Here is a 13,600-nt window from a genome sequence, read left to right on the forward strand (position 1 = left end):
CAGTCCCTTATACCAAAGTGGTTTCCTTAGACACGTGTGTCAAGCTTTCGTCCCTCAGCAATACGATTGAAAAGTGTTAGAATGAGAAACGATGAAGGAAATAACAAACAAATGAAATCAACAACAGAAGTCAGCCGTCCAATTGTGGTTACAGCAGCAATTGACCTTACCACGTGGGAGATTATAGCTACCTGCGTGACATCCGAGTCCAAGAAAATCAACAATTGGAATGGCTTACTTGAATAACTGTTTATTAAACAAAAAAAAGGGAATGCGAACAGTCCCTTATACCAAAGTGGTTTCCTTAGACACGTGTGTCAAGCTTTCGTCCCTCAGCAATACGATGAAAAGTGTAAGAATGAGAAACGATGAAGGAAATAATAAAACAAATGAAATCAACAACAGAAGTCAGCCGTCCAATTGTGGTCACAGCAGCAATTGACCTTACCACGTGGGAGATTATAGCTGCCTGCGAGACATCCGAGTCCAAGAAAATCAACAATGTGGAATGGCCTACTTGGATAATTGTTGATTAAACAAAAAAAAGGAAATGAGAACAGTCCTTTATACCAAAGTGGTTTCCTTAGACACGTGTGTCAAGCTTTCATCCCTCAGCACAACGAAAAAAAGTGTTAGAGTAAGAAACATCGAAGGAAATAACTAACGAATGAAATCAACAACAGAAGTCAACCGTCTAGTTTTGGTTACAGCAGCAATTGACCTTACCACGTGGGAGGAAATCAAAAATGTGGAATGGCTTGATAAGAAACATTGGAGGAAATAACAAACAAATGAAATCAACAACAGAAGTCAGCCGTCCATTTGTGGTTACAGCAGCAATTGACCTTACCACGTATGAGATTATAGCTACCTGCGTGACATTCGAGTCCAAAAAAATCAACAATGTGGTATAGCTTACTTGAATAACTGTTCATTAAACAAAAAAAAGGGAATGCGAACAGTCCCTTATACCAAAGTGGTTTCCTTAGACACGTGTGTCAAGCTTTCGTCCCTCAGCAATAAGATGAAAAGTGTTAGAGTAAGAAACATTGAAGGAAATAACAAACGAATGAAATCAACAACAGAAGTCAACCGTCCAGTTTTGGTTACAGCAGCAATTGACCTTACCAATTGAGAGATTGTAGCTACATGCGTGACATCCGAGACCAAGAAAAACAACAATGTGAAATGGCTTACTTGGATAATTGTTCATTAAACAAAAAGAAGAGAATAAGAACAGTCCCTTATATCAATGTGGTTTCCTTAGACACGTGTGTCAAGCTTTCGTCTCTGTGCAATACGATAAAAAGTGTTAGAATGAGGAAGATTGAAGGAAATAACAAACAAATGAAATCAACAATAGAAGTCAGTCGTGCATTTGTGGTTACAGCAGCAATTGACCTTACCAATTGAGAGATTATAGCTACCTGCGTGACATCCGAGACCAAGAAAAACAACAATGTGAAATGGCTTACTTGGATAATTCTTCATTAAACAAAAAGAAAATAAACAATGTGAAATGGCTTATCTGGATAATTGTTCATCTAACAGAAAATAGGGAATAAGAACAGTCCCTCATACCAATGTGGATTCTTTAGACACGTGTGTCAAGCTTTCGTCCGTGTGCAATACGATGAAGAGTGTTAGAATGAGAAACATTGAAGGAAATATCAAACAAATGAAATCAACAACAGAAGTCAGCCGTTCATTTATAGTTAAAGCAGCAATTGACCTTACCACGTGGGAGATTATAGCTAACTGAGTGACATCCAAGTCCAAGAAAAACATCAATGTGGAATGGCTTACTTGGATAATTGTTCATCAAACAAAAAGAAGAGAATAAGAACAGTCCCTTATATCAATGTGGTTTCCTTAGACACGTGTGTCAAGCTTTCGTCTCTGTGCAATACGATGAGAAGTGTAAGAATGAGGAAGATTGGAGGAAATAACAAACGAATGAAATCAACAACAGGAGTCAGTCGTGCATTTGTGGTTACAGCAGCAATCGACCTTACCAATTGAGAGATTATAGCTACCTGCGTGACATCCGAGACCAAGAAAAACAACAATGTGAAATGGCTTACTTGGATAATTGTTCATTAAACAAAAAGAAGAGAATAAGAACAGTCCCTAATATCAATGTGGTTTCCTTAGACACGTGTGTCAAGCTTTCGTCTCTGTGCAATACGATGAGAAGTGTTAGAATGAGGGAGATTGAAGGAAATAACAAACAAATGAAATCAACAACAGAAGTCAGCCGTCCAATTGTGGTCACAGCAGCAATTGACCTTACCACGTGGGAGATTATAGCTGCCTGCGAGACATCTGAGTCCAAGAAAATCAACAATGTGGAATGGCCTACTTGGATAATTGTTGATTAAACAAAAAAAAGGAAATAAGAACAGTCCTTTATACCAAAGTGGTTTCCTTAGACACGTGTGTCAAGCTTTCGTCCGTCAGCAATACGACAAAAACTGTTAGAGAAAGAAACATTGAAGGAAATAACAAACACATGAAATCAACAACAGAAATCAGCCGTCCAATTGTGGTTACAGCAGCAATTGACTTTACCACGTGGGAGGAAATCAACAATGTAGAATGGCTTACTTGAACAATTTTTCATTAAACAAAAAAAAAGGGAATAAGAGCAGTCCCTTATACCAAAGTGGTTTCCTTAGACATGTGTGTCAAGCTTTCGTCCCTCTGCAATACGATAAAAAATTTTAGAGTAAGAAACATTGAAGGAAATAACAAACAAATGAAATCAACAACAGAATTCAGCCCTCCATTTGTGGTTACAGCAGCAATTGACCTTACCACGTATGAGATTACAGCTACCTGCGTAACATCCGAGTCCAAGAAAATCAACAATGTGAAATGACTCACTTGAATAATTGTTCATTAAACGAAAAAAAAGGAAATAAGAACAGACCCTTATACCAAAGTGGTTTTCTTAGACACGTGTGTCAAGCTTTCGTCCCTCTGCAATACGACGAAAAGAGTTAGAATGAGAAACATTGGAGGAAATAAAAAACAAATGAAATCGACAACAGAAGTCAGCCGTCCAATTGTGGTTACAGCAGCAATTGACCTTACCACGTGGGAGATCATAGCTACCTGCGTGACATCCGAGTCCAAGAAAATCAACAATGTGGAATGGCTTACTTGAATAACTGTTTATTAAACAAAAAAAAGGGAATGCGAACAGTCCCTTATACCACAGTGGTTTTCTTAGACACGTGTGTCAAGCTTTCGTCCCTGTGCAATACGATGAAAAGAGTTAGAATGAGAAACATTGGAGGAAATAACAAACAAATGAAATCAACAACAGAAGTCAGCCGTCCATTTGTGGTTACAGCAGCAATTGACCTTACCACGTATGAGATTATAGCTACCTGCGTGACATTCGAGTCCAAGAAAATCAACAATGTGGAATGTCTTATTCGAATAACTGTTCGTTAAACAAAAAAAATGGAATGCGAACAGTCCGTTATACCACAGTGGTTTTCTTAGACACGTGTGTCAAGCTTCCGTCCCTGTGCAATACGATGAAAATTGTTAGAATGAGAAACATTGAAAGAAATAAAAAACAAATGAAATCGACAACAGAAGTCAGCCGTCCAATTGTGGTTACAGCAGCAATTGACAATACCACGTGGGAGATTATAGCTACCTGCGTGACATCTGAGTCCAAGAAAATCAACAATGTGGAATGGCTTACTTGAATAACTGTAAATTAAACAAAAAAAAGGGAATGCGAACAGTCCCTTATACCAAAGTGGTTTCCTTGAACATGTGTGTCAAGCTTTCGTCCCTCAGCAATACGATGAAAAGTGTTAGAATGAGAAACGATGAAGGAAATAACAAACAAATGAAATCAACAACAGAAGTCAGCCGTTCAATTGTGGTTACAGCAGCAATTGAACTTACCACGTGGGAGATTATAGCTACCTGCGTGACATCCGAGTCCAAGAAAATCAACAATGTGGAATGGCTTACTTGAATAACTGTTTATTAAACGAAAAAAAGGGAATGCGAACAGTCTCTTATACCAAAGTGGTTTCCTTAGACACGTGTGTCAAGCTTTCGTCCCTCAGCAATACGATTAAAAGTGTTAGAATGGGAAACGATCAAGGAAATAACAAACAAATGAAATCAACAACAGAAGTCAGCGGTCCAATTGTGGTTACAGCAGCAATTGACCTTACCACGTGGGAGATTATAGCTACCTGCGTGACATCCGAGTCCAAGAAAATCAACAATGTGGAATGACTTACTTGAATAATTGTTCATTAAACGACAAAAAAGGGAATGCGAACAGTCTCTTATACCAAAGTGGTTTTCTTAGACACGTGTGTCAAGCTTTCGTCCCTCAGCAATACGATGAAAAGAGTTAGAATAAGAAACATTGGAGGAAATAAAAAACAAATGAAATCGACAACAGAAGTCAGCCGTCCAATTGTGGTTACAGCAGCAATTGACCTTACCACGTGGGAGATTATAGCTACCTGCGTGACATCCGAGTCCAAGTTGTTATTCAATCAAAGTTCCAGATTATATTAATTTATACTTACATATTTTCACTCATTGTTATTGATTTCAGTGCATTATTGTGAGTGAAGTTCTCTGATAGCCGTTTGAGGAGATTACAAAGTGGTGGGCAAGCAAGTAAGGCTTGTAATATTGAGTTTATATAACAAAAGTTACTTTTGTTTCGTAAACCCCTGGGTTTAAAACTGGTTTGGGTCCCATCAATTTTATAGTTCTTGAGAAATTCTGAAAATTAAAAAATATTACTAACCATGATAGAAACTTGAATTTTCACTGATATTTGTTGGTAAAAACCAAAGCATTCCACTTTTCATCAAGTGAAATGGGTTCAACTAAGTAAAATAATTATCTACTGTAGATGTAAGCAAATTGTTAGTTGAAAGTAAGATAAATATATAAAAAAAGATATGGTTTTGAACTCACCTCCTAACATATGAGTGGCTGAATCTATTTTTTTGACTACTTTTGTATGTTTTAAAGATGTTACATGTGAATCATTAATTTTATTGTCTATTTTCTCATTCGATATTGTTTTAACATCTTTATCGAATAGACTAGCCCATGATTTTTTCCATACATTTACTGTGGGCTCCTCAATTTTAGATTCATTTTTATTCGAGATGCTACTTTCAATTTTTTCAATTGTCCTATTGGAAATTGTATCATTTTTGATTATCTCTGTATTATCTCTTGCAATAATTTCAACTGTTTTTACAGCTGAACTAGGGGGAGTTGAAGGTTTCGAATGTTTTCCTGTCATCTCATTCTGGATAATAGGTTTTGTAATTGATAATCCATTGTAATTGATTACAGATTTTCTACAGTCATTTTCTGAAAAAGTTGATATTAGTTGATTCATTATTATATTACATATTCATATTGACCATGAATAATTCTTTTAAGATCTCTATACTTACTTGCAGAAAATTTTTGTTTAACTCTACAGGGTAATTTGTATTCACTAGAATTGGTAAATAATATATTATTTATAATACGGACCTCTTCTTCTTCTAACGCAGTTAACTCCAAGAAATGTAGATTCTGAAAAAAAAAATAACAATATAATAGTGGAAATCATTTTGGAAATTATAATATTTCTGTATATAGTATATCCAAAGTCCCTTGAAATAGTCTATAAAAACGCTTGGCCAGAGATAATTGCAAAACAGTCATAAACCAGAAAGGCGAAATTTATATTCCTCAGTGGAAGCAGAAGGCTGAATGATAATGATGTACAGGGTGATTCACCGCGATGGCTTATTGTTAATGGAAAACTAATAATAATTTTGTGCTGAAAATTTAAACAATTTCAGATTACTACCTACTTATTTCAAACGGCACACCCAGTATATTATTGCATTATCAGATAGCTTGGTTGATGATAATTTCAGCAATATGGCAATACTTGAGTATAAGCTGGAACCGTTCAGCTTATACTCAAGTTGAAGAGATTCCTATAGATATCTAATGAAAAGTTTTTTGGAAAAATCTATATTTTTTTATTCATTCAGTCAATTTAACGTAGATATAAAAAGAGAGGGGTCTCAAGCAAACTCTATACTTGAAGAGTTTTCGAGGAAAAACTTCAACTGAGGAAAACTGCAATTTCTCATTGAATGAGGTAGTCTATGACTTCCAGAAAACATGAAAAGAAACTAAAAAGTCGAAATTTCTTGAATTGTAATAAATTTTTCGTTAAGAAAGTTGAAAATTCATAAACCAATAAAAAAAAACTAACTACATAAAATATAACTGATATTTGAAAATATTCGAATAAATGAAAATAACCCTAAGCTAGTATTAAAAAAATTACCTCCATATTCAAACCATTAACTATTTGAACATGAAACTTTCCACTAGAAATATCACTTCAACAACAGTTTATAAAGTAACTCTTGGAAGAATGTTCGCTAAACTGAGGTTACTTTCAATTTGTCAACCCGGCATGGTTGACGAACACAGAATATTTTTCTTCTTCTTAACTATGTACAGGTCGAGCCATATACCTAATATTAGGGGCCATTTGCACCATTTGCCAAAACATTGATTTAAATTTAAGCATTGATTCATTTCTGATTTCTCTTGAGAAATCATAGAGTAATCAACGTTTAAATTTTTAATTAATGTTTAGGCAAATGGTGCAACTGGCCCTTAGTCTATTAGGTAGAATATAGAAGTGCGCGTGCGCCTCATATTAAATCTCAATAATAATATATATATAATAATAATAATAATAATTTTCAAACAGATAGTTTCTAAACTGTGCTCGAAATAAAAAATTCCAATCCCACAAAATTATCTGTATTTCGTTTCTTCATTTCCAGCTTAATTTTATTGTAATCTATGGTCTACAGTTCGCATTGAAAAAGTGTCCAGCGGACAGGATAAATAGAAGGCGCTAGTGTAGCTAGAGGGTATATTTGTATTTTGTGGTTTCTGTAATCTGCATTCCGTGGTTTCATTTTGAGCGTGGTTATATTCATAGATAAATACAAATGTACCCCTTATATATGGTTATAATTGATTCTGATAGATGTGGCAAGCTGAAAAATAAATATTAAATTCTGTTGATAATTATAACATAGGTAATGAGAAAACCATTTTCTGTTGATATTTCGACATTTCGATCTTTAGCGGAATATAACAATTGTGTTAAATTATTATATTTACTTAAATATTATTTTTGTGTCTCCCGACCAAAGTACAAATTTCCGAAATTATTTTTTGTTTCCGATAATAGGGACATTCGATCTGCCAACCCAAAAAAGCGAACATACTTTTGTTGGACAGCACATATGCCTACTTATGCGTTTCGTCCCTGGCACACACACCGGACTCATCAGTGTGACTTTGGTATAATTGTGTGTGCCGTGTCACAGACGCTTGGGGAATTTATTATTATCGGGAGCCGCCGGGACTCGAACCCGGCGCCTTGTCGCATATCTCGGTGAGTGAGTCTACCTCTTAACGTCTAGGCTACCGAATGCTGTGTTTATTGTTGCTATGTGGACTTCATGAGAAGTCGCCACACTTTCATCATTTTTGAAGTTTTCTATGAAATTTACCTTAGAACATAGAATATACTCTAAGAAATTAGCCTTCTAGCTATTCAGTGAATAAATTTCTATTCAGTGAGTAGTTGATATTTATGAATATTCGTTACTATTCATTGATGATGATTAGATAGTTGAGTAATTAATTATTTGTGAAGTTACGAATGAAAGTTTGAATGATCACTTTTCAGGAATAATTGAAAAAAGATATTGAAATTGGAGATCACATATGTTGAAATTGATAGATACAATTGAATTGTAATTATTCATTTCATAGTAGAACCTGGTATTCGTCCAAAGAAACATGAATAGAATTGGGATTTTATAAATAAAAAAATATGAAAATTGAATATAAGATTCTAACATATGAATTCAGCAATAAAGAGTTCTTATAATAACAATATAAGATTCTACATTCGAAATTTAATGCCGTCTTTTTAATCGATTGCAGAGTTTATTCATTTGAAATCTTGCTTTCATATTTCATATGCATTGTCATTTCTAGACATTACTCTATTTCATTGGTCAATTATTGTTTGATTCTGAATTGCGAAACGACGAATTTTTCTATTCTTTTAAATCTGAGGTCTAAAAATGTAAAAGAATTGAATAGACTTGACCAATCCTTATTCAGAAGCAAATTCTAGAGGTTTTAGGCATGTACATTAGTGAATGGTGGAATATCCAAAATCGAGGCCTATGCCATTGAATAGTTGGTATCCCAGACAATCGAAACTATTAGCGTACACCAGATGTAAATTATAAGCACAGACCTTTAACTGTAGTAAGAGAGAAATTCAATATATTCTGAGTTCTCATGTCTAATATCCAGGATAATAAAATTTAAAGAAATCCAATCTGACTTTGGACAGAACTTTTTTTTGAGTAATTATTCAGCTAAGTTTTGATTTTCGAGTGAAATATAGGACCAATAGAAAAAAAAAATTTTATAGTAATCAGAGACGAGAATTCTCCAAAAAAATTGTTCTGACCCAGGAAAAGGAATAATAGTTTATAAAACGGAAATTAATGAGTGTTTTGTTTTGGGTCATTATAGATATAGGTTAATTCAGAGTTCAGACTGGTATATTTGTGATTTTTGTGAAACAAAAAAAAATTACATGATTCGAGTGCATGAGGTACGATCTTCCAAAATATCCTCATTTATCTAGGTTACAGAAGTAGGAGAACGTAGCGCCGCTGAACACAAGGGAAAATTAAAAAGTTTGATCAAGTTTTTTTTTATTACATTGAGCGAAATTAACCTGATTTCAAGAGCAAAGAAAAAGGAATAAAGAGTCCAAAGTCCTGAAATAGCTAATACTGTTTATGGTTTATTGGAATTTTCACGAAGACGATCTATTTTTCCTTCTGAGATCGTAGTTCTTGCAAAAATTTAATTTGAGTTTTAGGAAAAGAAATTTCTTCAAAAAAAACAAACAAAATTTTACATTTATACAAAGTTCGTTTATTAAAATATAATATTTATTTTTTGTATATATATATATATATATATATATATATATATATATATATATATATATATAACATTGTATAGTCAATTTATCATATTCTCCCGAAATACAATACATGGCATTACTCATGAAACAACAGAAAAATATTACAATGTTCAGCATCCTTAAATCTGATCTGTACAAATTAACAACTATATCAATGAATCTCTACACTTCACACCGTATCACTCCTTCGATAAAATAATAAATAAGGAACTCTATCTCCTTGACGTTTAAGAACATCTTCTTCCGTAACTCTGTTTATTTTAGAGTCATCAAACCTCAACCATGTATTATACCCCGAATGGAAAGTATCTGCTATATAATGCCCATAGCTGGCCTCCTTTCCTACATGGTATACTACAGATATTAATTTATATTGTCTCTCCGCTGAAGTATTCGTCCTTCCAGATAATATTTTAGAATCAATCTGCAGATTGATGGGAAATTCTATAGTCTTCATTATTTTAGTGCAGCCATTCATTCTGTATTCGAAGCATTTCAAATGTAATACTAAAACTACAGGCAACTTCTCTATCATCACTTGCTGCCATGCTTCAACCGTTTCTTTCGTTTTCGATGATGTCAGACCCTCTAGTTTGTTCTTGGTTGTAAGGCCTTCTAATGCTTCAGCTATGTTATTTGCTTTCTTAATATTTAATGGCAATGGTTCAATATTTTCTGAAGTTTCGTCTCCGGTTTTATGGATTCTTGAACAGAGAAGTCCTCCGAATATATCACTAATCGGTGTCTTGTCCATTTGTATTTCTCTTGTTACATTCCCTTCGTTCCTAGGACCAATAACTTTCCAATCATCCACATCTATTTTCACTTCTTTTTTAGCTGCTTGAATATTTTAGTCATGACTAATCAATTTCATTATTTCCATCATTTCATCATTGAGTCCATTCAACAGAAGGCCCAAGAATTCTTCGGCGTCTTCTTGTCGGCCTTCAACAAGGAAAGAATCGCTACGTGTTCCGTTCAGCATCGTATAAAACGATGAGGCCTCAAACGAATTGCCATTGTCTATATTGACGAAAGTTTGCTTCTTGTTCTTCTTTTTTGAACGTGACTTGCGTCTTACATTGGGCAGATTATCGAAGTTATTCATAAATTTACACCTGGAATAGTTAAATAATGAAAATACATATATAAAATTGTTATTCAATCAAAGTTGCAAATTATATTAATTTTAACTTACATATTTTCACTCATTGTTATTGATTTCAGTGCATTATTGTGAGTGAAGTTCTCTGATAGCCGTTTGAGGAGATTACAAAGGGGTGGGCAAGCAAGTAAGGCTTGTAATATTGAGTTTATATAACAAAAGTTACTTTTGTTTCGTAAACCCCTGGGTTTAAAACTGGTTTGGGTCCCATCAATTTCATAGTTCTTGAGAAATTCTGAAAATTAAAAAATAATACTAACCATGATAGAAACTTGAATTTTCACTGATATTTATAGGTGAAAACCAAAGCATTCCACTTTTCATCAAGTACAATGGGTTCAACTAAGTAGAATAATTATCTACTGTAGATGTAAGCAAATTGTTAGTTGAAAGTAAGACAAATATATAAAAAAAGATATGGTTTTGAACACACCTCCTAACATATGAGTGGCTGAATCTATTCTTTTGACTACTTTTGTATGTTTTGAAGATGGTACATGTGAATCATTAATTTTGATTAGAATGAGAAACATTGAAGGAAATAACAAACAAATGAAATCAACAACAGAAGTCAGTCGTGCATTTGTGGTTACAGCAGCAATTGACCTTACCACGTAAAAGATTATAGCTACCTGCGTGTCATCCGAGTCCAAGAAAATCAACAATGTGGAATGGCTTACTTGGATAATTGTTCATTAAACAAAAAGAAGGGAATAAGAACAGTCCCTTATACCAATGTGATTTCCTTAGACACGTGTGTCAAGCTTTCGTCCCTGTGCAATACGATGAGAAGTGTTAGAATGAGAAACATTGAAGGAAATAACAAACAAATGAAATCAACAACAGAAGTCAGTCGTGCATTTGTGGTTACAGCAGCAATTGACCTTACCACGTGGGAGATTATAGCTACCTGCGTGACATCCGAGTCCAAGAAAATCAACAATGTGGAATGGCTTACTTGGATAATTCTTCATTATACAGAAAGAAGGAAATAAAAACAGTCCCTTATACCAATGTGGTTTCCTAAGACACGTGTATCAAGCTTTCGTCTCTGTGATTTACGATGAAAAGTGTAAGAATGAGAAACATTGAAGGAAATAACAAACAAATGAAATCAACAACAGAAGTCAGACGTTCAATTGTGGTTAGAGCAGCAATTGATTCTACCACGTGGGAGATTATAGCTACCTCCGTGACATCCGAGTCCAAGAAAATCAACAATGTGGAATGGCTTACTTGGATAATTGTTCATTATACAGAAAGAAGGGAATAAGAACAGTCCCTTATACCAATGTGGTTTCCATAGACACGTGTGTCAAGCTTTCGTCCCTCAGCATAACGATGAAACGTGTTAGAATGGGAAACATTGAAGGAAATAACAAACAAATGAAATCAACAACAGAAGTCAGCCGTCCAATTGTGGTTACAGCAGCAATTGACCTTACCACGTGGGAGATTATAGCTACCCGCGTGTCATCCGAGTCCAAGAAAATCAACAATGTGGAATGGCTTACTTGGATAATTGTTCATTATACAGAAAGAAGGGAATAAGAACAGTCCCTTATACCAATGTGGTTTCCATAGACACGTGTGTCAAGCTTTCGTCCCTCAGCATTACGATGAAACGTGTTAGAATGGGAAACATTGAAGGAAATAACAAACAAATGAAATCAACAACAGAAGTCAGCCGTCCAATTGTGGTTACAGCAGCAATTGACCTTACCACGTGGGAGATTATAGCTACCTGCGTGTCATCCGAGTCCAAGAAAATCAACAATGTGGAATGGCTTACTTGGATAATTGTTCATTAAACAAAAAGAAGGGAATAAGAACAGTCCCTTATACCAATGTGATTTCCTTAGACACGCGTGTCAAGCTTTCGTCCCTGTGCAATACGATGAAAAGTGTTAGAATGAGAAACATTGAAGAAAATAACAAACGAATGAAATCAACAACAGAAGTCAGTCGTGCATTTGTGGTTTCAGCAGCAATTGACCTTACCACGTGGGAGATTATAGCTACCTGCGTGACATCCGAGTCCAAGAAAATCAACAATGTGGAACGGCTTACTTGGATAATTGTTCATCAAACAAAAAGAAGGGAATAAGAACAGTCGCTTATACCAAAGTGGTTTCCTTAGACACGTGTGTCAAGCTTTCGTCCCTGTGCAATACGATTAAAAGTGTTAGAATGAGAAACATTGAAGGAAATAACAAACAAATGAAATCAACAACAGAAGTCAGTCGTGCATTTGTGGTTACAACAGCAATTGACCTTACCACGTAAAAGATTATAGCTACCTGCGTGTCATCCGAGTCCAAGAAAATCAACAATGTGGAATGGCTTACTTGGATAATTGATCATTATACAGAAAGAAGGGAATAAGAACAGTCCCTTATACCAATGTGGTTTCCATAGACACGTGTGTCAAGCTTTCGTCCCTCAGCATTACGATGAAACGTGTTAAAATGGGAAACACTGAAGGAAATAACAAACAAATGAAAACAACAACAGAAGTCAGCCGTTCAATTGTGGTTACAGCAGCAATTGATTTTACCACGTGGGAGATTATAGCTACCTGCGTGACATCCGAGTCCAAGAAAATCAACAATGTGGAATGGCCTACTTAGATAATTGTTCTTTGAACAAAAAAAAAGGAATAAGAATAGTCCCTCATACCAAAGTGGTTTCCTTAGACACGTGTGGTAAGCTTCCGCCTCTCAGCAATACGATGAAAAGAATTAGAATGAGAAACATTGAAGAAAATAACATACAAATGGAATCAACAACAGAAGTCAGCCGTCCAATTGTGGTTACAGCAGCAATTGACCTCACCACGTGGGAGATTATAGCTACCTGCGTGTCATCCGAGTCCAAGAAAATCAACAATGTGGAATGGCTTACTTGGATAATTGTTCATTAAACAAAAAGACGGGAATAAGAACAGTCCCTTAAACCAATGTGGTTCCCTTAGGCACGTGTGTCAAGCTTTCGCCCCTGTGCAATACGATGAAAAGTGTTAGAATGAGAAACATAGAAGGAAATAACAAACAAATGAAAACAACAACAGAAGTCAGTCGTGCAGTCGTCAGAAGGGAATAAGAACAGTCCCTTATACCAAAGTGGTTTCCTTAGGCACGTGTGTCAAGCTTTCGTCCCTGTGTAATACGATGAAAAGAGTTAGAATGAGAAACATTGAAGGAAATAACAAACAAATGAAATCAACAACAGAAGTCAGTCGTGCATTTGTGGTACAGCAGCAATTGACCTTACCACGTAAAAGATTATAGCTACCTGCGTGTCATCCGAGT

Source organism: Harmonia axyridis, chromosome 6 (genome assembly GCF_914767665.1).
Source record: "Harmonia axyridis chromosome 6, icHarAxyr1.1, whole genome shotgun sequence".
Lineage (NCBI taxonomy): Eukaryota > Metazoa > Arthropoda > Insecta > Coleoptera > Coccinellidae > Harmonia > Harmonia axyridis.